Source organism: Paroedura picta, chromosome 1, assembly GCF_049243985.1.
Source record: "Paroedura picta isolate Pp20150507F chromosome 1, Ppicta_v3.0, whole genome shotgun sequence".
Lineage (NCBI taxonomy): Eukaryota > Metazoa > Chordata > Lepidosauria > Squamata > Gekkonidae > Paroedura > Paroedura picta.
Genome location: NC_135369.1, coordinates 121,543,181 through 121,568,049, shown reverse-complemented (window position 1 = coordinate 121,568,049; position 24,869 = coordinate 121,543,181). Strand labels below are relative to the sequence as shown.

Below are 24,869 nucleotides of genomic sequence, written 5' to 3'. Positions count from 1 at the left end.
CCTGAAAGCTTTGCTCATGAGGTTGGGAGTTCGATCCCAGCAGCCGGCTCAAGGTTGACTCAGCCTTCCATCCTTCCGAGGTCGGTAAAATGAGTACCCAGCTTGCTGGGGGGTAAACGGTCATGACTGGGGAAGGCACTGGCAAACCACCCCGTATTGAGTCTGCCATGAAAACGTTAGAGGGCGTCACCCCAAGGGTCAGACATGACTCGGTGCTTGCACAGGGGGATACCTTTACCTTTACCTTTATAATAATTTGTCTTTGGGTAGTCTGCCTTCAGGAGCACTGCCAAAAACGAATGAAGCATGGTTATATAATGCAAGACAAGCCTAGGGACTTCAGGTGGCTAGTGGTTGGGAGTTGCTTATGTCACATGGGGGGGGTGGCTGAAAGTTGGGGCCCAAAGAGACAAAAAGGGAAAGAAAGTAAAACAGAAAGATCACCCAATTTCAGGGCAAGTCCCTGAAAAAAATCTTGGCCATGCAGTCAGAACAATCACCTTGGTGTATGTGTGTGTGTGTGTGTGTGGGGGGTTATACTGTGTGCCTTAGTGCACTGTCACTCAGTGTTCAAAACCCAGGGACAGGAAGAGAGAGGGATGGTTACAGGGCTTAGAGGCCTGGGTGGAGAAAACAGCCATGGGAAGGAAGACAAGTTGCCCTAAGAACTAGGATTTGGCTGGCCCACCTCAGGAGTTGGCCTTGGCCTCACACTGGCCTCACTTTGCTGCCAGTGAGTAGCTGGTGGGTAATTGGCTTTGGAGGAACAGTTTCATTCCCAGCTTCCCAAGCACAGTCAGTGAAATATGAGGTTTCCTGGAATCAGAAACCCATCTCTTCCATGCCCATAACACTGGTGGGCTTGGTTCCATCATGCCCCTCAATGCAGCAGTGTGAGTTGAAGGGGATGGATGTGTGGGTCCCATAGCCTAGATGGAAAAAGGTGACATGAAGGGGAGGACACTTACCTCTGTAAGTTGAACTTGTCCCCTGTCCTCACCTATTTTGTGGGACAGGTGAGAAGGGATACCCACATGCCCCAGTACTGTCATCCATGCCTTGTGATCAGTCAGCTTATCAGCATGGAACACGGAGAGACCTTATTGGGCTCCCATTTAGAGATAGAGCCATTGAATGCAGAAGCTAGCAATGCTTCTTCGTGACATACATGGTCTAAACCAAGTCCATCATGGACAGCCACCTCATGGCCTGGTCGATATGGACGTTGCCCTTCAAATCTTCGTCCCATCCCCAGGTTCATGGGGGAGAGGGCTAGGGTGGAACCGGTGTTGATCCTATGCAATGCCAGGTCAATAAACAACAAGTCCTCAACCCTGCGGGATTACTTCGCAAGGCATGAGGCTGACCTGGCTTGCGTGACGGAAAGCTGGGTGCGTGAAGGCGAGACCGTCGCCTTGAAAGATCTGGCACCGCCTGGGTTTTCCGTCCTGCATCAACCCTGGCTCCATGGGAGGGGAGGGGGGGTGGCAATTCTAGTCAGAGAGGCCTTCTCCTTCAGGGCTCTCCCTGCGCCAACGATTCCGGGGATTGAGTGTGTCGGTCTTGGGTGGGAATCGGTCGAGAACGAGGCGATCTGGTTGGTGTATCGATCACCCACTGCCCCGCCCGATTCCCTGCCAGGCCTGCTGGAGGCGGTGGCTGCCTGGACGTTGCAGTACACAAAACTTTTAGTTTTGGGGGACTTCAACGTTCATGCGGATGCGCCGTCTTCAGGACTTGGCCTGGATCTAGTGTCAGCCATGGAGACACTAGGGTTCTCGCAGATTGTTGCTGGTCCCACACATCAGGCTGGTCACACCCTCGATTTGATCTTTGGTGCAGGTGTAGCGGTAGATCTGGTGGCGAATAACATCGTTCCATGGTCAGACCACCATGCCCTGAAGGCTCGACTGAGGATACCACCCCCTCTCCGTTTGGGTGACGGACGTATTCTAGTCCGCCCGCGGAGACTCATGGAATCTGAGAGATTCCTGAATGCCCTGAGGGACCCGATGCCCTCCGGCACCTCGTTGACGGCCTTGGTGGAGGACTGGCAGTCCCGCCTTACGGCCGCCATTGACGATATTGCTCCTAGGCGCCCTCTCCGCCTTCGCCTCAAACAGGCTCCATGGTATTCCCAGGAGCTTCGGGAGAGGAAGAAGGAAGTGAGACGGCTTGAGTGAGTGTGGAGGAAGACTCGTGACGAAGCTACAAGGACATCTCATCGCACGCTTATGAAGGCGTATGAGAATGCGGTGAAAGCGACGAAACGAGACTTCTACGCCGCAGAAATCGCGTCCGCAAGCTCTCGCCCAGCACAATTATTTAAGGTAATTAGATCACTTACCGCCCTGGAAGAAGGGCGACAAACGATAAGGCAATTGGAATTGAGCTGTGTGGCATTATCGAGCTATTTTGCGGACAAAGTCCTGTCGCTCCGCCGTGACCTACCTGCCATGATTGATACAGTTAGTGAACTGGAAGCTCCGTGGCCGTCAAGGGGGTTAGTGTTTGATGGCTTCAGGCGGCTCTCTGTAACTGAAGTGGACAAGTTACTGGGTTCAGTGAGGGCGACCACTTGCCCCTTGGATCCCTGTCCGTCCTGGTTGCTCAAATCGGGCGACCAGTGGATAGGAGGCCCCTTAAGGGAGATTGTCAACCTCTCCTTAACATCTGGAGAGTTTCCCAAGGGGCTCAAGGAAGCAGTGGTACGCCCCTTACTGAAAAAGCCATCATTGGACCCGCGGAACCCCGCCAGTTACCGCCCAGTTTCGCATTTGGCGTTTCTGGGTAAGGTGATAGAGCGGGCCGCAGCGGACCAACTCCTAGGTTTCTTGGATGAAACTTTGGCCCTCGACCCATACCAGTCTGGCTTCCGCCCTGGCCACGGGGTGGAGACCGTGCTGGTCGCCCTCATGGATGATATCCGGCGCCAGCTGGATCGGGGCGGCTCCGCCATTGTCGTGCTTCTAGACCTGTCGGCCGCATTTGATGTGGTCGACCACGAGTTATTGGTACACCGCCTCGCCGGAGCTGGAATAAGGGGGACTGCACTTCAATGGCTGGTCTCCTTCCTCCAGAACTGGACGCAGAGGGTTGCGATGGGGGAGAGTATGTCGAGCCCTTGTGAGCTCCCTTGTGGGGTTCCGCAGGGGGCGATACTCTCTCCCACACTTTTTAACATCTATATGCGCCCTCTAGCCCAGCTGGTCCGGGGCTATGGGCTGGGTTGCCACCAATATGCGGATGACACCCAGCTCTACTTCCTAATGGACGGTCGGCCGGACTCCACCCCAGATACATTTGCCAGCTGTTTGGAAGCGGTAGCTGGATGGCTCAGGCAGAGTCGCCTGAAACTCAACCCCTCCAAGACAGAGGTCCTGTGGCTGGGCAGAAGAGGGCAGGACCAGGAAGCGCGCCTCCCATGCCTGAATGGGGTGCAATTAACACCTGCACCAGTTGCCAGGAATTTGGGAGTGACATTTGATGCCTCCCGCTCTATGGAGGCTCAGGTCACCAATGTAGCTCGGACGGCATTTTTCCATCTTCGCCAAGCCCGGCTACTAGCGCCCTACCTGTCCTCGGAACACCTGGCCACAGTGATCCATGCAACGGTCACTTCCAGATTAGACTTCTGTAACTCGCTCTACGCGGGCCTTCCCCTGTCTTTGACTCGGAAGTTACAGCTGGTCCAAAATGCAGCTGCCAGGGTCCTCACTAGAACACCTTTGAGGGCCCACATTCAGCCGGTGCTTCGTCATCTGCACTGGTTACCAGTCTGTTTCCGAATCAGATTCAAGGTATTGGTATTGACCTTTAAGGCTATACGCGGCCTGGGTCCCGTCTACCTGCGGGACCGCTTGGTTGCTTATGCCCCCCGCAGGGCACACCGCTCTGCAGGTATGAATTTACTGGTTGTCCCGGGCCCACGGGATGTTCGCCTGGCCTCGACCCGGGCCAGGGCCTTTTCAGTCCTGGCCCCGACCTGGTGGAACGAGCTCCCAGAAGAGCTAAGGGCCCTGCAGGATCTACCAGCTTTCCGCAGGGCCTGTAAGACGGAGCTCTTCCGCCAGGCATATGGTTGAGGCCAGGGCAGCTCTCCCACTAATCCATCAGAGGATCCCCTCCAATATTGAGATCTCTAACACCGAGATAATGGTTAGATGTATTGTACTGGTGCCACCCTCTTCTGAACATTATTCTCTCCACCAGGCTGAACTAAGATCAGAATTGTGACCACCGCCGCTATATGTTATGTGATATGTAACTTTTAATTGGGGTTTTTATGGGGATTTTATTGTGTTTTAACTATTTATGTTGTAAACCGCCCTGAGACCTATTGGGAGAAGGGCGGTCTAAAAATTAAATAATAATAATAATAATAATAATAATAATAATAATAATAATAATAATAATAATAATAATAATAATAATAATAATAATAATAATAATAATAATGGTATTCCTCAATGACTGATGGCTTGAGGAAGGTGCTAATAAGGATGGGCATGGGTGGCTGTGCACTGTGATTGCCTAGCAAGGTGAGTTACAGAATGGCCCAAAGCCCATCCTGCCCAATGCAATAACCTGACTGGCACTAGACTGTGACTTTAAGAGAACAGACTGTGAGAATGGATGGGGTGGCTCTGGATCAAACGTACTGCCAACAACTAATGTGACTTGGAAGTGAGCCCATGATCAGACTGAATAAGAAGCCATGTTCCTCAAGTCAAGGTAGGACCAGATGATCTACCCTTTGCAGTCAACTTGCCAGTAAGACAGGATGGCTCTTGAAATAAGGAAAGCTCTGCACGTCCCCTGCACACTGTATCATGTTCCCCACCTAGGTTTTGTCTTGTAACCAGGGTAATGTAGTCATCAGTGGTGATAGTGAGACCCAGGACTCAAGAAGGAATAGCCCTGCGGTGATGGCCTACTGTCACTTTGCCAATAGGGTGAAGCATTCAGGCAAGGAAGATAAAAGAAAAGGATGTCCATATAGAAGCTTCACATGAGTGACTGGCTAGGGTCAACAAGTAAGATATCTTTGGCCAACTTGTATTATAAACCTGGTCAAACTTGCTGTTCATCAGACATGGGAGATATTAATTTCTGCTTGTAAAAGGAACCATGTTATTTGATGTCAAACAATTACGTGAGCAAATTACTTCACCTCTCTAGTCTCTATGGATTTGACTTTATTTGTGATTACTGGTGAGTTTTGAATACAGATTTTTAGCATTTGAAAACTCCACTTCTTTCATGCTCATATGATGAAATGATTTCAGCTTAATGAATGGCAGTGTAATTATACAAGCAGAGTAAAAGTCTGGACCTTCAGGTTCATCCACTAGTTATAACATCTGTTGCATTTAAGTAGTGTGCGTGTTCCTTGCTGGATACACACACTCAGAAGACTTACTGGTGGTACTGATTAGGCATGCTGTGTATTTTCATTCCCCCCCACCCTTAAAAAACTTCTCCATTCTTGAACCAATTTTATGAAAGTCAGCAAAGCATACATTTCTCATTGGTGAATACTCGTTTGCCAAGCTGGAATGTTTAAAACAAAACCATATTTGAGTCATTTGAGAACTAAGAAAAGGTCTTAAGAAAAGCTTAAAATGCAAACCAGCTTTAACTTATCATGTGTCTTAAAGGAATATTTTGTAGACGGTTGAATATATATATGGAGCTAAAATCCTTTCTATTACATCTTTAATGCTACTATAGCAACATTTTATTTAACGCTTTGGTCATGTTTGGTTTTCTGTTCAGAGACAGCTGTGGGCCACATTTATTGGAGTATTCCTAACAGCAAAGTTTTTTGTACATCACTTAAAAATGTATTCACAATTGTGAGTTCCCACAGTGTTGGATGCCTGTCATAGGGGTGGGACTGAAGTGATGGTTGGGGGAATGGAAAGTCAGTCATTGTCAGCACTTCTGAGCTCTCTTATCAAAGTCAGGGTTTTGCTTCCTGCTACAAACCCTATATTCTCTGATGCATGTAGTGCCTCTGTCTCTTGCAATGAAATATGCAAAGAAGAAGCAGGGGTCACTCAGACTTCATCACTTGCCATTTCAGTGAAATGTGATAATCCAGTAATGGCCAATTTGGGGGACATTAGTTAAGGCCTCTTCCATTAATTCAAAGAGAGAAAGAAAATGCAAAGCATGGTTTTAGTTCTGTCACTGAGACGGTAAAGATATACCGTATATACTTGCATATAAGCCGACCCGCATATAAGCCGAGGTACTTCATTTTACCACAAAATCTGGGCAAACTTAATGACTCGCATATAAGCTGAGGGTGGGAAATGCAACAGGCTACTGGTAAAAGTACAGGGTGCCCTAAGCGCTTAATTCATCCTCAATCATCACAGGCTTTCCCATCCAGCCTCCCTCCCAACAAATACAGAGGATACAAGTCAAGAGGATGAATAGCTGCTTGTTTTTGCACCCCGCTTTTCATTTACTAAAAGAGACTCAAAGCAGCTTACAATTGCCTTCCCTTCCTCTCTTGATGCCAGACACCCTGAGAGAGCACTGACAGAACTGCTCTGTGAGAACAGCTCTGGCAGGAGAACCAAACAGTGCCCCCCAGTGCCAGCAAACCAGAGCAGAACAATAGTAACCAAAGTTGGCAACCTACTACAGCAAGTACAACAGCTACCAAATGGGAGCTACAGTGCCCCTCAGAACAAAACACTGAAATAAAGAACTGTAAAACTGAAAACTGAAAGAAAGAACTGTAAAGATCAACTATTAAAAGAAATACAACTCCAAGAAGAAAAGGAAAACAATGCTGCCTCTCAGATGAAAGAAGAAACACTGAAAAAACAGTAAATCCCAAAGCACCCCCAAACCCCACCCCACCCCACCCCACCCCACCCACAGAAACCAAAATAATAGTTTGGAAGAAGTGATTAGGAAAAGAGGGGGGAAAAATATCAGAATCCCTCAGTCAAACCATTGAGGTCCTACAAACTGCCAGAGTAAGTTTTCAAGATATTTGCAAAAGGCAATGGTTAGCTGGGAGCAATTAGCTCATTTGCAAAGAGCTTAGTTTTTAAGATCTTTACAGAAGGCAAAGGTTAACTGGAGGCCACTAGCTTACTTGCAAAGAGCTCAGGTTGCAAATGCAATGCTGCAATTGGCTGGTTGGGGGCAAGCTGTTAATCAATTACCCACATATAAGCTGAGGAGGTGTTTTAAGTGCTAAAAACTGAGCTGGAAAACTCAGCTTATATGCGAGTATATACAGTACTTTACTCTCCCACACTGGCTGATCTGTGCCCTGTTTAAACAAGCCAGCCTTTTTTGATACACTGAAATTTCAGAACAGGGCTCATTCATTTTATCTTCATCCCATGGGTATATGTGAGAGTATCCTGGCAACAATCTTGTGCCATAAATTAGGCTGAGAGATACTGGCTGAAACAAGATTAATGACGTAAACTGTGATTTGAATTTGGGTCTTCTGGGTGGAAACACCCCAGACATCGAATCACACTGGAACTGGATTGGAGTTGTGCCCACTCCAAATATAGTCAAGATAAGTGTTCCTGTAGCGACACTGGTATATTATATTAGGTATGGTATTACAAATCTGTAGCATTTAAAAAATATTACAATTATTAGCTATCTGGTACAGTTTTGTTCCACTCTTCCTTCAGAAGCAGCACCCCACATTTTACTCTTGAAACAACTGTGAATAGGACTGCCAGGCCATAGCCTACAAGCCCTAGGAGCATGGGGGTGAGGTAAGACTGGAATGCTTAGTGGCATGATGTCTTACTGGCATGATGACATCACTTCTGATGGATGGGATGTTATGGCATTGGGGGGGACAATGTGGGATTTTAGCACCCACACACACTTCAGCACATCAGTGCAATTCCAGTGCAGGCTCCGATTTCCCTGAATTACCTCCTGTTGGCCATTCAGGCATTAACGGGCAATGAACAGGTTTGTTGGAACTGCTACTCTCATGGGATATCCTTCCAGCTCTGATCACTTCTGTTGCTCCCACAGGCTGCTAGCCATTGCACTCTGGAGCCACTCATTGTAGGCTCAGAACTCTTCTACTCCTCCCAGAGGTCAGCCATTCCAGTCCCACAGCACTAATTCTATTTTGGGGAACCATCTTTTCACCCCCTGTTGGTCTTGAAGGAGCCACTGAACTCTAAATTTGTTCTGCAGTTTCAGAGCAGTTTATCTTAGCCAAGATGTATTTTTTAAAACTTGCATACAAGTTATTTATTTATTTTTTGTTTTAATTCATATCCTGCCACTCTCCATGGACTCATGGCAGGTCACATAAAACACTATAAAATCCCCAATAAAACCAATGAAACAAATCCACCCTCCCAAATAACATAGAGCACAAGAAGTGGCATTGTCCCAACCTCCCCTATCCATAGTCAACCATCATCACAGGGAGGGAATTTGCAAGATGGCAGAGCATTGGCTGGAGGAGGGGCCTCCATTGTTTCTGGTCCTCTCCTCAACTAAACACCGGTCAGAAAAACTCTGTTTTACAGGCCCTGTGGAATTGAGATAGTTCCATCAGGGCCCTCAGCTCTTCCGGGAGCTCATTGCACAAGGTTGGGGCCAGGACAGAAAAGTCGAGGCTGGGCATGCTTCTCTGGTATGGGACCACAAGCAGATTAGCACCCACAGAGCAAAAAGCCCTGTAGGGCAAACGACCCCAAATCTCCGTTTACCCAGTTAAGGGTTTTTTTTTTAAGAGTGTTTGTCCATGGTAGAGCTGCTAGAATCAAGTCCAGAACAAAAAGACTATCAGGGTATATACTGTTCAACGTATCTGACAAAAAGAGTTTTGGTTCTTGAAAGCTAACACCTTGAAAATCTTTTGGGCCTCTAAGGTATTGCTGGACTTGATTCTATCTGTTCCAATTAAGACTTGACTGCTTTGGATTTGTTCTGCTTTCTCATCCACATCTATACAGTTATTATCTTCTGTATTGTGCCGGGATAATATCCATTCGTGGTGTGGGTATCCCCCCCCCAGGGAACAGAGAAATTGCTCATTGCACTAGAAAAGTAGATTTCAAGAGAGGCCAGTAATGTATTAGCTTTGTTCTCATATTTCTAGGTTACATCCAATAAAGTTATTGTGGAACTTTCTCTAAACTTTGTGGTGTTTTTCAGTGTTGTTGCTTCTGATGCTTGTTCACTAATTAGGGAAGCCAGGAGAGGTTCTATAATTTCTCCATGCAGTTCCATTTATTTCCTTAGAACCATAAGTGATCACAAAGAACCATCTTTATTTGTTTACACATATAAGGTTTTTCAGGGGTGACCAAACATGTGTTACCTAAAATTAGTTAATTACAACTATTACAGTCTAGAATCAGCTAATTATACCAATTAATTTTATAGAACAGAATTAAGATAGTACCTTTGAAAATACCCTTATCACCTTTTTATGGTGAGCTTAAATTAGGAGATCATTGCTTTTAAAGGAAACAGCATTAGACTGAACACAGTGTGAGGTGTTGAAACATGTAAAGGCCAGGAAGAACATTCAAGTCAAACCACAAGTTGGGAAAATGGAATGTCATATATTGGTAAAAAATTCATGGAGCTCAGAAGAAGCAGTATGACCAATTATACATGGGGAGGAATGCCCAGGCTGGCGGCAACAGGGCTGTGGGGCTAATCCCCGATTATTGCCTCCATCCTGGCTGCCGCCTAGCCCTGGCACAATTCAGGCCCTTGTATGGTTAGGGAAAAAGGATTCTTCTGCGTTCCCTGAGATGCCGTGAGCACCATCAGGGGATACATTGGGCCAGTGCTGTGCATAATGGAGGAGCCGGGCCTTTGGGCACAGCTCCTTCCCTGACCTATGGTGTCCCTGCAGGGACACCACACACCCTTGTCTACTCTGTGGTGCCGCAGAGCTGGCTGGGGCATTCCCCACACACATCTTTGTGTGTGGGAGGCCCCATGCCCCCCTGCTGCCACTGCTACTAGGCAGCACACTGGGCTTTCCAGCCCTAGCGTTGTACATGTGCTAAGCTGAGGCAGTCCACATATGATGGGGGATTCCCTCCCCCATGCAGACACAGCAGCAGCCACGCCAGCTTGCTGCCATGCATAACTGGTCTATGAGGACCATGCAATAGATTAGGATCCATGTAGGGGAAGCGGAATGTAGGGCAAAAGTTTTGCCAAATCAAGCATGAAGAAATGGGGTACAATGCAGGCCAGGGCAGAAGCAAGGTGTGAGATCAAAACATGACAAGATCAAGATCAACAGGGTTAGTGATCACTACATTACAGATAACTTGTTCAGAATGAAAGGCACAGCCTTGCCATAACAGTATCACACATCTAAGCTAAATTTAAGTGCAACCTTTACTCATCTGTTTCTTGCAGTTCTTATTGGATGAATCCAGGCAGGTTTGTTTCTTTTGAGATCTATCTTGAGGAGAATGCTGAGTGTGCAGTTCCAAGAGAACTGAAAACAAGAATATATGTATGTGTAAGGGCATGATCCTAGATGCCTCCCTCTCTATGGAGGTAAAAGGTAAAGGTAAAGGTATCCCCTGTGCAAGCACCGAGTCATGTCTGACCCTTGGGGTGACGCCCTCTAGCGTTTTCATGGCAGACTCAATACGGGGTGGTTTGCCAGTGCCTTCCCCAGTCATTACCGTTTACCCCCCAGCAAGCTGGGTACTCATTTTACCGACCTCGGAAGGATGGAAGGCTGAGTCAACCTTGAGCCGGCTGCTGGGATTGAACTCCCAACCTCATGGGCAGACAGCTCCAGACAGCATATCGCTGCCTTACCACTCTGCGCCACAAGAGGCTCATTCTCTATGGAGGTACAGGTCACAAAAGTAGCATGGGTGGCATTCTTCCACCTGTGCCAAGCCAAACTACTAATGCCCTGTTTGGTCCTGGAACACCTAGCCACAGTGATCCATGTGACGGTCACCTCTAGACTGGATTTCTGCAATTTGCTCTATGCAAGCCTACTCTTATCCTTGATCCAGAAACTACAACTGGTCTAGAATGCAGCAGCCAAGGTTCTTATAGGAACACCTTGGAGGGACCAAATCCATCCAATGCTCCATCAGCTGTCATGGTTACCATTTGAATCCTGGATTAAGGTTACGGTTTTGGTAATTACCTTCAAGACCATATGCAGTTTGGGTCCAGTGTACCTGAAAGACTGCCTCTCTGCCTATGTCCCCCAAAGAACATTATGTTCGGCCAATACCAACTGGCTAGTAATTCCTGGCCCCAAGGAAGCACATGTGGCCTCAACCATGACTCTGTCATTCTCTCCTCATCCTCATGTGGTGGAGTGAGATCCCAGAAAAAGATCCAGTCCCTGTTAGAGCTACCAGAGTTTTGCATGGCCTGCAAAATGGAGCTCTCCCATGAGGCATTTGGTTGAGTGGATGAGCGATGGGGTTGTGAGTATCCTGGAAATACAGCATCCAAAAAATCTACAGCATGACGCCAGAATAGGAGGCCGGCTTCAGAATTTCCTTCCTGCATGGCAGCAGTCCACTTCAGACAAGTGGATCCTGTCAGTTGTGGAGCACGGCTACATGATACAGTTTGTTCAGACACCTCCCCACAAATTTGTGTCGTCCCCTATACCGAAAGAGGAAGTGAAAGCTTCTTTAGTACAGGAAGCTATTCAACATTTACTGGACATTGGGGCGATAGAGGAAGTTCCAACATCTCAGAGGGGCAAGGGCGTATATTCTATACTGTTCATTGTGCCCAAGAAGTCAGGAGAATGGAGGGCAATTCTGAACTTAAAGGAACTAAACCTATTTGTCAGAAAACAGAAGTTCAGAATGGAGTCCCTTCATTCCATTCTACAGGCACTTCAGGTCAATGACTTCATGGCTTCTTTAGACTTGAAAGAAGCCTACCTACACATTCCAATACATCAAACTTCCAGACAATTCTTCAGATTTGCCTTCAGCAACAAGCATTACCAATACAAGGCATTATCCTTTGGCCTCTCTTCCTCTCCAAGAGTTTTTACCAAGGTGATGGTGACTTTGGTTGCAGTTCTTCGACAAAGAGCTGTTCACATTTATCCGTATTTGGACGATGTTTTGCTGAGGGGGGAGAGCCTCAGGGAAACCCAGAAGAGTGTAGAGGTTACAGTACGCACACTTCAAGAACATGGGTTCTTGATCAACTTTCAGAAGAGCAATTTGACACCATCCAGAGAGCTGATTCACTTAGGCACTCTGATCAACACCAAACAAGCCAGGGTATTCCTGACTCCAGACAGGGTGAGGAAGGTGAAGGATATGGTGTAAAAGGTTTGCAAGACAAAAAAAAGTGGACTTGATGCTCTTGACACAACTGCTAGGCCTCTTGATAGCAACCATAGAAACAGTTCCTTGGGCAAGGTTACACCTCAGACCACTACAATGGGCATTACTGCCATTTCAACGTCAGATCATCAAGAAAAGACACAAAATGATCTTCATCTCAGAGAGACTGAAAAAGGATTTAAACTGGTGGTGCTCGAAGGCAAACCTGACCAAGGGAGTGACATTTCTTCAGCCAGTGCCAATCATTGTGACCACGGATGCGAGCCTCAGAGGTTGGGGAGCGCACTGCAGAAACCAGATGGTCCAGGGAAAGTGGACAAAAACAGAGTCCACCTACAGCATAAATCTGTTGGAGTTAAGGGCCATCAGATTGGCGCTGGTAGCTTTTCAGAATCTACTCCAGGACCAGTATGTCCTAATCAAAACAGACAATGTGACAGCCAAGGCACATGTGAACTGACAAGGGGGCACAAGAGCGTTGTTGCTACACAAGGAGGCAGTGATGGTATGCCAGTGGGCAGAAAGCCATGTCCAAGGGGTGAAGGCTCAGCATCTTCAAGGCACCCAGAATGTGATGGCGGATTGGCTGAGCCGCAAGGATGTGGCTCCGACAGAGTGGTCAATCAACAATCAAGTGTTCCAGCAGATCATCCTTCGCTTTGGAAACCCAATAATGGATCTGTTTGCCACAGCAAAAAAACAAGAAAGTGAACAGATTCATGTCCAGGTTTCCGGAAAAAGGGTCAGAAGGCATAGACGGTCTTCTCCAGAACTGGCCGAAGGGGCTTCGCTATGTGTTTTCCCCAACTCGACTGTTGAACAAAGTGTTGAACAAAATCAGAGAGGATCAGGCAACTGTAATACTACTTACCTGGTGGCCAAGGAGACTATGGTTCTCGGACTTATTACAACTATCAGTAGAGAAACCATGGACCTTGCCAGTGACTCCAGATCTGTTAAGACAGGGGCCACTTTGGCACCCAGATCCTCAGTGGTTAAAAATGATGGCATGGAAATTGGTAGGGAAGCGCTAGTAGAGTCTGGCATTCCCAAAGAGATTGCGGTTGTAATGTTTCATGCTAGGCGTCCAGCAACCAGGGGAATATATAATTATACCTGGCTGGCCTTTAAAAAATGGGCACAGAACAGCAATTTGGACCCGATGAAGCCGTCTTATAAAGATATCTTGACATTCTTACATGATGGTAGAAGTAAAGGGTTAAGGCCTAATATGCTGTGACGTCAGGTGTCTGCCTTAGCAGCGGTTTTCGAGTTCAAAGGTCTAAAAGGCCTTGCAAACAATAAACTGATCAGAAAATGTCTCAAAGGGGTGGCTCAATTAGCAACACCTGTCCAACATAGGTTTCCGACATGGAACCTCTCAAGGGTGCTTCAGGCGCTTACGAGACGTCCATTTGAACCCCTAAAATCGATAAAATTAAAGTACTTGTCTTGGAAAGTGGCCTTTTGATTGCGGTTACAACAGCAAGAAGGGTGTCTGAACTGGGTGCCCTATCAATTGCCAAAGATCTATGTATATTCCATAAACGGTCTGTTTTGTTACGTACAGATCCTTCCTTTGTGCCAAAAGTCAATTCAGGGTTTCATTTGAACCAACAAATAGTGATTCCGTCATTTTTCCCAAACCCTTCAGAGGAAACAGAAAAGAACTGGCACAAATTAGATGTCAAAAGGGCACTGAGATGTTATATCAAAAGGACTCAGGCCTTTAGATTAACAGAGGCCTTATTTGTGTCTTACGGCACAACTAACATAGGTAATAAGGTATCAAAGTCTACAGTGAGCAATTGGATAAGACTGTGTATCAAGCAGGCTTATGATTCACAAGGGTTGAGTTGTCCGAAGAATATCACGGCGCACTCAACCAGAGCCGCAGCCACTTCGGCAGCCTTTAGAATCAGAGCCTCGATTGAGGAGATTTGTAGGACAGCTACATGGTCCTCCTTTACTACTTTTGTGAGGCATTACAAAATTGAGGCTCAGGAGGAGGAATTGATAACCTTTGGCAGACGAGTCTTGAAACAGGTGGCAGGTTGAATCTGTAAGACGTATATACATAAGCCCACCCTATTTAGCTTGGTTACATAACCAGTGTGGAGGACTTCCCCCACTGAAGAAGAACGAAACATTGGCCTACCTGAAGGTTTCTTCTCTTCAGTGGGGCGAAGTCCTCCAATATATTTACCCTCCTCAATAGGTTGTGTTACAAAACTGGTGAAAAGCAGATATGTTATGAAAAGTTGGTTTTCATGTTAATATTGCTGTTCATGTTTAGGTTCAATAATTAAAGAAGTTAAATGATTCATCAAGTTGGTTGGATAAGAACATTATTGGTTGGAGCTTGGCTATTCCAGGCCTGGAGTGGTCAGCCTACCACGATCCCAGAAGGCTTGCTAATTTGCATTACCCTGCAAGGAGCAGTTGGAGGCGTGACCTAACCAGTGTGGAGGACTTCGCCCCACTGAAGAGAAGAAACCTTCAGGTAGGCCAATGTTTCGTTCTACTTACAATAAACTATTCATAGCAATATAGAACACTGTATACAAACCAGTTTGTAACAACATTTTGTTCTGTGCAACCCTATTACCTGCCTGAAAAGCCATTTTGAATAGTTCAGTTTTGCATAGGTTGAAGACAGTGGAAGCTTTCCTGACCTCCTTGGGCAAACTGGTTCAGAAGGCAAGAGCCAAACAATGAAAGACCACAACTGTACAGGCAGTTGTGGATTGTGCCAATTTGCAGATTGGCACCTGCAGAAGCCCTGCTGACTTGAGTGGAGTTGTTGTGGCAGAACATAGGAAGAAAGGTGGTCCAGTAAAGCACAGAGCCAGTCTCTCAAGCTGCTGGCCTAAAGATTTAGGTTGGAGGTGCCACAACACTCAGTATCTAATGTTTTTCAGCTGCAGCAGCAAAAGTGCTGCTTTGTAATTCACAAATTAAACCAGCTTTGCATAGTGAATTGAGTGTGGGGTTTGATTCCCCGCTCCTCTTCTACCTGCATCCAGCTGGGTGAGCTTGGCTCGCCACGGCACTGATAAAGTTGTTCTGACCAAGCAGTGATATCAGGGCTCTCTCAGCCTCACCCACCTCACAGGTTGTCTGTTGTGGGGAAAGGAAAGGGAAGGCGACTGTAAGCTGCTTTGAGACTCCTTCTGATAGAGAAAAACAGCACAGTTCTTCTTCAAATCGAGCAATAAGTAACAGATTTTTTTTTAATTCTCTAAACCCAGCAATTCTACTGAGTAAGCTTCATGCAAGCTTGATATTGTTTTTTCACTTGGAATGGTTTCTCTTCTGCTTCTGGTTATTCTGAATTGCAAAAGGGTAACCATAACAAATCTTCCTTCTCTCTACAATAATCTTGAATGTATTTATAAGTGGGCTTTGAAATGTAACTGTGACCTTTGCTATTTTCCTCTGGAATATGTTTTTTTCCCAACCTAAAATGATACCCCTGTTGACCATCTGAACAAATAGAGCAGAATTGTATTGTTCCATTAAAAATAAAACCCTTCTGGTAGCAATGTGATTCCCCTCAGACAAGGCTTGCTCTGCTTATCTAGAGAAGTAAGGGCACATGCTATTCTGCTTCTGCTTAGATGGATGCACTCAAGCCATGCGTGACCTGAAGTAATGATGGCACTGCCTGACTTTTGGCCTGGAGAGGCAAAGATCTAGACATTTTTGGAAGTGGAGTGGAGGTTTGACACTGGATGCCAAGCCTTCTGTGATTTGCTACCGCTGCTATCCAACTTTCTGCCATGATTCTGTACCAAGTCTCTCTCCTATATGCTCAGTAAAACTGGAAGGATTGGAATAGAACTTCTTTCTCAGCTTGTATTCTCTGAGGACTCTACCGAAGCATTCTCAAGACCTGTCTTGCTTTTCCTGTTCCCTTCCTATGGAAATCTGTCCACTAGTGGAGATTCAAAACAACAAACCTTGATGTCAATTCAAACTATTAACAAGATTTAAGGTAAAGGTATCCCCTGTGCAAGCACCGGGTCATGTCTGACCATTGGGTGACACCTCTAGCGTTTTCATGGCAGACTCAATACGGGGTGGTTTGCCAGTGCCTTCCCCAGTCATTACCGTTTACCCCTCAGCAAGCTGGGTACTCATTTTACCGACCTCAGAAGGATGGAAGGCTGAGTCAACCTTGAGCCAGCTGCTGGGATCGAACTCCCAGCCTCATGGGCAAAGCTTTCAGACTGCATGTCTGCTGCCTTACAACTCTGCGCCACAAGAGGCTCTCATAACAAGATTTATAACACTACAATAATGAACTTTATTTCTGTTTTTACTTGTATAACATAAAACATTGTTTTTACTTGTATAACATTCATAAAATGTCTATAAGCGTTCATGAAAAGTTTCTGCACATAGTTTTTTTATTATTATTATTACGAACTAAGTTTCAATCCTGAAGCTTTGTGGAATATGTCAATATACAGAGAGACATTGAGCTGTTTCTGAGGCTCAATAAGAAATGCTATGCAATGCATCAACAATGGTGATGGAAGTGAGGCAGGCAGTATGTATCTTGTGCTATACTATGCATGATCTCAGGGAGACAGAACAAAAAATGGGGTTTCTTGCCCTGTCTTGCCATGCATGGTATAGCACTTGCTTGTCAAGAGCCAGTTTGGCATAGGCCTGTAGGGATTAATCCTTTAATTTGGAGAGCCAGGTTTGATTCTCCACTCCTCCACAGACAGTTGGGTGATCTTGGGCCAGTCACAGTTCTCTCAGAAATCTCTTAGCCTCACCTCCCTCTGTTGTGGGCAGAGGAAGGGAAGGCGATTTTAAGCCACTTTGAGATTCCTTTGGGTAGTGAAATGCAGGGTATAAAAAATCCAGCTCTTCCTCTCTCTGTTTAAGTTTCACTCTAGCAGTATTTATAGTTTGACTAGATTGGACCTGGTACTTCTGATATGTTAAGATCTGGAAATATTACACTTGACACCCATTTATACTTGTGGGTGGAGCAATCTGGTTTCATCTTTTCCTGGATCTGTATATAGCAATAGTGATATTCAACTGAGGTACCTCTTCAATAATTTAAGGTAAAGGTATCCCCTGTGCAAGCACCGAGTCATGTCTGACCCTTGGGGTGACGCCCTCTAGCGTTTTCATGGCAGACTCAATGCGGGGTGGTTTGCCAGTACCTTCCCCAGTCATTACCGTTTACCCCCCAGCAAGCTGGGTACTCATTTTACCGACCTCGGAAGGATGGAAGGCTGAGTCAACCTTGAGCCGGCTGCTGGGATTGAACTCCCAGCCTCATGGGCAAAGCTTTCAGACGGCTGCTTTACCCCTCTGCGCCACAAGAGGCTCTTCTTCAATAATTTAGGGCACTGTAATTCTGCTTTTAATCTTCATCTTCTGGCATGATTGCTGTGAGATAGGTTAGGCTGAGACAAGTTTCTGACAGAGCAGTTCCGCAGTGGAACAGTCTTCCTCGGGAGGTGGTGAATTCTCCTCCTTTGGAAGTTTTTAAGCAGAGGCTAGATAGTCATCTGACAGAAATGCTGATTTTATGAAATTAGGCATATTGTGAGTTGGTGGGCAGGAAGGGATGTGCCAGTGTTTTTCTCACGTGGCCCTTCCTTGCATAACCAGGGAATTACTAATTGCTGCTGTGGGATGGTAGGTGAATTTTCTCCAGACCAAGCTGAATTCTGGACATTTTTAGTTTGTGTGGGGGGATCACTTGGACATGAAATTGGGGTCACTGTGGGTAGGCAGATAGCTGTGAGTTCCTGCATTGTGCAGGGAGTTGGACTAGATGATCCTGGAGGTCCCTTCCAACTCTATGATTCTATGATTTCCCTCCAGATGAAGAACATTTACACAGACTGCTTTCTTCTCTCTCTCTCTCTCTCTCTCTCTCTCTCTCTCTCCAAAGTTGTTTCCATTTTCAATAGCTATTTACTCTTTAAGCAGTCAGTGCTTTACCCTGTTGCATATTTAAACTCTGCCTTAACTTTAGGATGGAGCAGAAATGAAATGTTCTTAAGAATACCGCATACGAGTTTTCACACTTTTATTTTATGCTGTTTGCATCCAGGGTCTTCAAGTCAGATAATTTCTGGTCATCCTAGGGTGATGAGAGCAAAAGGGAAATCTTTGTTTAGTTCAGTGAGAGGCAAATTCTAGGCAAGATCTAATCTTGCCAAATTCAGGATTGCCGCATCTGCTACATTATCTATGAAATGCTGCATGAAAATGTATTATCCCTCAAATGAATGATAGATGTGATGGATGCCCCTCAGTATTATCACTGTGGCCCTTTATGTTTCTATAGCAACGGACATCAGATGGTCTATCAACATCAGTGCTGCCATTTTCCAGTGGTAAAAAGTTTAAAGTGTATGGACTGGCAAGACACACGACCAGTCCTTACTGTCACTAGCTAGTAGAGTGGCACTTGAGAGAAAAAGTGAATAGTTCTGTAATAAATTAATTATCCAGATATTATATTAAAATCCATGCAGTGGTTTTTAAAATCATGGGTCTTAATTCTTGCCCGCATAAGTATGCTAAATTGAGCTCATGTGGGAAATTTTGCCTGGGATGTGACACTCAGATATCCAGCGACTTGTTAGCAGCATTGTTTCTTTTTAATATATATATTTTTAGTTTTTCAAACAGATAAGGATAAAGATAGATCAGTTTAACATATATTGAGTTAATAAAGATACAAAGGTTTGTACTCTATGTATATTTTTTTCTATTTATCCCCACCATAAAAATATCCCCTTTTATATTATCTTCTTAGGTAATTCAGGTAAAGGCACCATTGTTCTTGGAATACCTCTTTTGTTTACCCCTTGACTATCAGTGTCAATTTAGCCATCTTGGCAAGGATCTGTTACTTTACTTAACCAGCCCTCTATTGAAGGTAGTTCTTGCGTTTTCGATTTTCTGGCCAAAACTAGTCTTGCTGCCGTCGTCATGTAGAAAAATAAACTTTTGGTTTGAGCTGGAAGGCACTGTGGTGGTATACTTAATAACATAGATTCAGGTTTTAAAGGAAAGCTTAAACCCCACATTTTCTGCATACTGGTATGAACTTTAGACCAAAATTTGTAAAGTTTTTAACAGTTCTACCACATATGGAAAAAGGAACCCACTTTATCTGCACATTTCCAACATTTAACATCATAACCTTTGGTAATTTTAGCAATTACTTTTGGTGTCACATACCATCTACAGAACATTTTATACCAATTTTCATTCAAGATTTGGCTATTAGTAAGCTTCAGATTTCTAGACCATACATATTCCCATTGTTCTATTATCACATTTGTCTCAATATTTTGCCTCCATTTAATCATACACGGCAACCTGTTCCATTTCTGTCTCATATTTCAATAACAATTGATATATTTGACCTTGCAGGTGAGGTTTGTCTTCAATCACCAAATTTTCAAATAATGGTAGAACCAATTACTATCTAGATTCAAAGCGGAGTTTCATCAACCCTTAAATTTAGGTACTGAAATCCCTAAATTTAAGGGTTGATGAAACTCTGCTTTGAATCTAGATAATAATTGGTTATACTCTAACCATTGAATTTCAACTCCTTCATTTTCTAACGTTTGCAATTCTTTAAACTTGCACGATTTAGATATCAGATCTTTATACTGAAGATATGTCAGTCTCTTCTATTGTACTTTACTATGCCTCAATGAAAGTGCTGCAGTCTCTTCCCGTACTTCAATAGACCAGTAATCCATGCATTCGAAATTCACTCTTGTTTTTGTTTTCCTGCTGGCCACAGTCTTTCATGAAAGTTGCCCGTTGCCTCTTTTTCAAAGACCAGTTCTCTAGTCTGTGGTTCCCATATCCAATCTACTATGTCGGTTAGTGCTGCTGCATGACCATACAGTTTTAGATTTGGAACGCCTTGTCCTCCTCTCTTCTCGTCTTGAAGTAACTTAAAGGCAACTCTTGGCCTTTTTCCATTCCAGATAAATTTATTGATCACAGATTGCCATTTTTTCTATATTCTCTCCTGAATCTTTATAGGCAACATTTGAAATAAAAAAATGAATTTGGGCAATATATTTATCTTAACTATTGCCATTCGGGCTGACCAAGACAGTTTCAGGTCATCCCACTTCTTCATTTCAGATTGAATGGTAGTCCAAAGTCTTTCATAGTTGCCTGTAAAGAGTCCTTGGAGATCTTTGTGTAGGTAAATACCAAGATACATTTTATACATTTGGGATTGATTTCACAACCTGTATTTTCTTTAATAGATTGCACCTCTGAGTTTGAAACTCTGTATGCAGCATTGTGGAATTGGGTTGCAACAACTCTTTTTTGTAGGCTCAACTTAGGATATACTGAACCCCCCCCCCCCCCAATTTTCAAATGTAGGACACCATTAAAAAATATGCTTATGCCTACAGATCATTCGCAGGCTGTAAAATAAATGTAATTCTTTATCCTTCCCAGTTCTCCATAAACATTCAAATTAACAGTCTGGCTTTTTGTAGTTTTTTTGTGCAGTTTAAGTGAACTGTACAAATTCATATTCCAAACATGTTCACCGGGTCTCTCTTCTAAGTCAATTAACTTCAATGTGCTTAGTAGTTTATGATTCTGCTTTAGATTGCAGAATTAGCATGTTAACTATTGTGATAAAATGCAGTTTCATTCAATAACCCACTCAACTATTGTGGTTATCAGATAGGCCCTGCTCCAGGTGTCCTCACCTTCTGACATTAATCTGGTGGCAACCAGGAAGAGGGCCTTCTCAGTAGTGGTACTAAAACTCTGGAACTCTCTGCCCAGTAAGATTCATTCCCTTCTGTTGTCCTCTAGTATTATACAAAAATTTTGTGCTATGCTTCCAGCATCAAAGTTACATTTGGGAGAGGGAGGAGACGTTTACTCCAAAACAAAAGTCATCCCTTGTAATAGATTTTTTAATTTGTTTTGCAAAATTTAAACCACAACTTTCTAGCCTCACAAAGGCACCCTAAATGGCTAACAAATTAAAAACAGACATAATAAAATAACAGATGAAAACCCACTAAAACTAACAAAAACACAGCATTAAAGTAATTAAAACCACAGCTAAAATACACAAGAAAAAAAACATTGAGTAAGAAGGAGGGATTACTGAAGAAATATCAAATTTAAAAAAATGTCTTTACCTACTCGTTGAAGTTCTAGTATGTCTTCCATATCTCTTTTTTTCAAACTGAACATGGTTATTAGACAGTTATGTATTCCCACTTTTTCTTTCCTTTTTAAAATAGAAATCTGGGTGGTTTTCTATGCCATTTAAATGCGTGTTTCTTTTTACAAAGAGTACATACTGTCCCCTCTCTCCCTCCCTACAGCCAGTTATGCTGATGACCTTGGCTCCTTTTGTTAATACAGTTACATGTGGAAAAGATTTGTTCCACTGTATATGAATTTTGACCACCACATTCTTCCCCGTAACAGAATGAAAATAGAACAATGCCAATTAAATGTCAATGTTTTGCTCCTTGTCTCCTAGGCCATCTATGAATCATGAATGTTTTGAAAGCTTGTAACTTTACATTTTTAATGTGCATCACATCTGTACATCTTGGACTTATCCATCTATATGAATAACAGCTGAAATACCTCATCCTGTCCCATTGCCAGTTGCCTTTCATGTGTATCCCACTAGTTAATGCAGAAGGAACCAATTATTTTTAATGGGAAAATGTCACCAAATCCTTTCTCAAATATTTAAGATATTTGGGGCTAATCACATTTTCTTGATCCTAATACAGCTGTTTCAGAACCAAGTATAGTCACCCAGCACATGATAAATGCTTCAGAATTTCTCCTGTGATTTTTATTTACTGGGATTTCCCCACAATGACTGCTGAAGCCCTGCTGAATATTATTGTTCCCTGTATAAATTCAAATCTTCATCTGCAGTGTTCCTAGTTTGCATCATATCTTTAGCTCAGAAACAAGCAAACAGCTTAATCTTGTAAGGTCTAGAACAGGCCTTCTCAACCAGGGATTCATGAAATCCTGGAGTTTCTTGATGGCCCTGGAAGGCTTTCCTGAATGGATAAGAGTTAATTCATTTTAATACATTTTTAAAATTTGTTAAATATTTATCAAGTGAAATTACCATATACAGTCATGTTGATCCCGCCCCCCAAATGGCCAATGATGGGCCTGGAGGGAATGGGAAGGAGAGGGGCTGTGGGTGGGTGTGTACGCAGCTATGCTTTCCAAGCCATATTCTGCATGATCACACCACTTCTGGTGTTTCTCAAAACCTGAAGAATATTTCAGGGATTATTCAATGATCAATAAAATTGAGAAAGGCTGGTCTAAAGCAAGAATGTTAACCTTGTCAATGAAGGGATTGTAACTGCTGAGCTGGCAGGCTGAATTACACTGCATTGCAAGTCCTATATAGGTACATTGTGAAAAATTGGCTGCTTTAGATGAGTACAAATCCCTCAGGCCAGAGAGCTTGCACCTGAAAGTATGCAAAGAACTTTCTAGAGAGCTTGTGGAATTATCATCAAGACTTCTTGGAGGCTGGGAGATGTGCCACGAGATTGAAGAAGGATGAAAGTTATTCCAATTTTCAATAAAGAAAGAGAAGTTTATCCAGGAAACCACAGGCCAGTCAGCTTGATCTCTGTTCCCGGGTTCTTCCTGGAGCAGATTTTAATAAAGGTCAGTGTGGGAGAATCTGGACAACTTGGTGATCTAGAGAAGTCAGCATGGATTTGTCCACAACAGGTCCTGCCAGATCATTCTTTGATAGAGTAGCGATCCTATTGGATCATGGGAATGCCATTGATGTTGTTTACCTGAATTTCAGTAAAGACTTTGACAGGATGTTCTGGTGGGTAAACTGGAGGACTGTGGACTAAACTCTAGGATACTTAGTTGGATAGGGTTGGAGAACCACAGCCAAAACTTTGATAAACATACCCAAAGAGTCAGTGGCATTTCATCTGATGATACCAAATTGGGAGGAATAATAATGAACATCCTGGAAAATAGAGATAGAAGTTGATGATACCTAAACACAATGGAAAAGTGGGCAGATGTGAATAAGATGAACTTTAATAAGGATAACAGGACAAGTCAACATGTGGGTAATAAAATGAGAAGCAGGCATACTGAATGGGGGATACACTTTTGGATAGCAGTGTGTGTGAGAACAAGACTTTGGAGTACAAGAAGACTGTAAGCTAAATATGAGTAGTTAATGTGATGCAATGGCTAACATGGTCTTGAGGTGTATCAACAAAGGCATAGCATCCAAATCAAAACAAGTCATAATCCTGCTGCATACTGCATTGGACAGGCTACACCTGGAGAACTGTCTGTAGTTCTGGAGGCTATCTTAGGAGCCACCAAGTAGCCTACATTTTATTTAAATCAGAAATTTTCAACTAAATGTTGGTTGTGATGCAGAAATATCTATGAATCCTGTATCTGTACACAGAATCAGGTTGTGAAAGAATCTTTTAAAGCTGAGGAATGAAGCATTGCTCATCCTATACATGTTTAAGGAGCTTTACTAAGAGCTATTGTTGACATATGATATACCTAATTTCATGATGTATATATCTTTAAAATAAATAGAGCATGCTCAGAAAACTAGCCTTTTATGTTTGATTTTGAAATGGAAGGAGAAGATGTTTGGAAAAAAACATGAAATATGGAATCACCCTATTTGTCAGTTTGTTCACATGAAACAATGGAAGGGAAGGAAAGGAATTCTTTAAAGGCCATTACTTACTAGTCTACTGTGATGCAAAGGAGGGAAATAGATCAAATGCTCATTTGCAATGGGAATGGATAAGTTGCATTCCTCAGGATGTATGTGAGGTTGTATGCAGTCTGAAGATCAGTATCTAAATACTGGGCACAGCAGTATCAAGAAGAAAAATGTTTTTAGATGTTAAAAGGAGCATGGTCAGGAATTACTGAGGAGCCTCTTGTGGCGCAGAGTGGTAAGGCAGCCGTCTGAAAGCTTTGCCCATGAGGCTGGGAGTTCAATCCCAGCAGCCGGCTCAAGGTTGACTCAGCCTTCCATCCTTCCGAGGTCGGTAAAATGAGTACCCAGCTTGCTGGGGGGTAAACGGTAATGACTGGGGAAGGCACTGGCAAACCACCCCGTATTGAGTCTGCCATGAAAACGCTAGAGGGCGTCACCCCAAGGGTCAGACATGACTCGGTGCTTGCACAGGGGATACCTTTACCTTTACCTTTACATACACAAAATGTAGAATACTAAATATCAACTCTGCTTTCAAAGTTTTATATTCCTTATATATAGCCCTGTATCTCTCTCTAAGGTAAAGGTAAAGGTATCCCCTGTGCAAGCACCGAGTCATGTCTGACCCTTGGGGTGACGCCCTCTAGCGTTTTCATGGCAGACTCAATACGGGGTGGTTTGCCAGTGCCTTCCCCAGTCATGACCGTTTACCCCCCAGCAAGCTGGGTATCTCTCTCTAGATATAGCATTTACAC

General features: G+C 44.1%; 1 long non-coding RNA gene across 1 annotated transcript in view; it reads right to left on the bottom strand.

Annotated features, from left to right (window-relative positions):
- Positions 1–21,715, bottom strand: part of LOC143842120 (uncharacterized) — a 30,348-nt gene extending 8,633 nt beyond the window's left edge. Inside the window, exons 1-2 of the long non-coding RNA XR_013232998.1 lie at positions 21,533–21,715; positions 14,500–14,573 (exon numbers count right to left, since the gene is read on the bottom strand). This is a non-coding gene — a long non-coding RNA (uncharacterized LOC143842120). The remainder of the gene's footprint in view (positions 1–14,499; positions 14,574–21,532) is intronic.
- Between the last annotated feature and the right edge of the window lie 3,154 nt (positions 21,716–24,869).